A 1,504-nucleotide genomic window follows, 5' to 3' on the forward strand; every position below is an offset into this window, starting at 1 on the left:
ATTTAGCAACTAAGTCATTTTCGTAATCAAAACCTAGGTAGCTAATTTTTAGTGACCAATTTTTTTTGGTAGCTAAAACCATAGTATCTAATTTTAAATACCAATTTAGTGACCAATTATAATTTTTTATTTACAATAGTGACTATTTTAGTAACCAATAATTTTTAGTTTTGTAAATTAGAATCTAAATTGGTTAGTATAGTTATTAATCATTATTGGTCACTATTTAGAAGTTTTTTGTAATGTACTTTTTATATTACTGTGTAAAAAAATTGAAAGTTAAAAAAAACATTATTTCTAGCGAGTTGGTATATACCATTAAATAATTGGCCAATAATTTTTTTCTTTTTTTGGTAGTGAGTGGGCAACATTCCAAAATTGACATGAGATGTATTCTTTCAAATGTAAGTGGAGGAGGAAAATGTGAATCTTAGTTAGTTTGTGTGGTAAAACATGAGAAGAGGCAAAAACACGTGTTGAAAATTGCAACATATAGACAAACTATATAAGTTACAACAGAGAATGAGAAAATGAATCAGAAAAACAAAATTAAACAAAACTTCATTCTCCATAACAATTTAACACACAAGAATATCGAAGATGGATTCTCAAAACTCCCAAAACGCAAGCTTTAACGCTGGCCAAGCCAAGGGCCAAGCTCAAGTCTACCTCCAACCTCTTTTCTTGTTAATGTGTTGATGTTCATGCATGTACGATATTCATAAAACATTGACAAGTTTTTTATGGTATTATAGGAAAAGGCTAGCAACATGATGGACAAGGCTAGCGAAGCTGCTCATTCTACTCAAGACTCCATGCAAGAGGTTCTTCTATGCTTCATTTCTTAACTTCTATGCAAATCAAATCATGTCATAATATTCATGTCCAATCTATATTTACAATAATATTCTTATTGATATATGAATGTAAAGAGTTTTGCATGGTTATTGAATTAGAAATTAAGAGGCGCGATAAAAATAAGTGTATTTTGTTATGTATAGGCTAGACAACAAATGCAGGAAAAGACACTAGGAGCTGCGGATGCTATCAAGAGTGCTTTGACAAAGAACTAATGGAACTAAATGAATCGTTAATTATGCCGAACTTTCCTTCTTTTCGAATAAACCATGTTCCTGCTCATCCATATGTTTTTGCAGAAACATCCATACCTTTATTTTAGATGTATTGATCTTACTTCTATTTGTATAAGCATTCAATTTTATTTCAAATGTAACCATTTTCATGTGATTTAGGAAACCAAATTCTTTAATGATCAAAGACTCGTTATTCAACTAGAGCAAATTATTTTTTAAAATTGTGTCCTTCTTGAATAAACTTACTTAAATTGAACTTATGTGTAGCGTAAGTGTTTGTCGTAAGGATAATAAGATAATTACTAGTTCATTTGATCAGCCTATAAAGTAGTTTAACAAAAACAAAAGTATTTTATAAGGTGTATCAAAATAATTAATTTTAAAAGCTTGGAAGTTATAAACTACAAGTT

At 29.3% G+C, this 1,504-nt stretch overlaps 1 long non-coding RNA gene across 1 annotated transcript; it reads left to right on the plus strand.

Moving 5' to 3' along the window:
* The first annotated feature begins 544 nt into the window (after positions 1–544).
* LOC114182108 lies at positions 545–1,250 on the plus strand. The gene is made up of 3 exons (XR_003604030.1): positions 545–663; positions 756–824; positions 1,002–1,250. It is a non-coding gene; the product is annotated as an uncharacterized LOC114182108 (long non-coding RNA).
* Positions 1,251–1,504: the final 254 nt, after the last annotated feature.

Source organism: Vigna unguiculata, chromosome 4 (assembly GCF_004118075.2).
Source record: "Vigna unguiculata cultivar IT97K-499-35 chromosome 4, ASM411807v1, whole genome shotgun sequence".
Taxonomy (NCBI): Eukaryota; Viridiplantae; Streptophyta; class Magnoliopsida; order Fabales; family Fabaceae; genus Vigna; species Vigna unguiculata.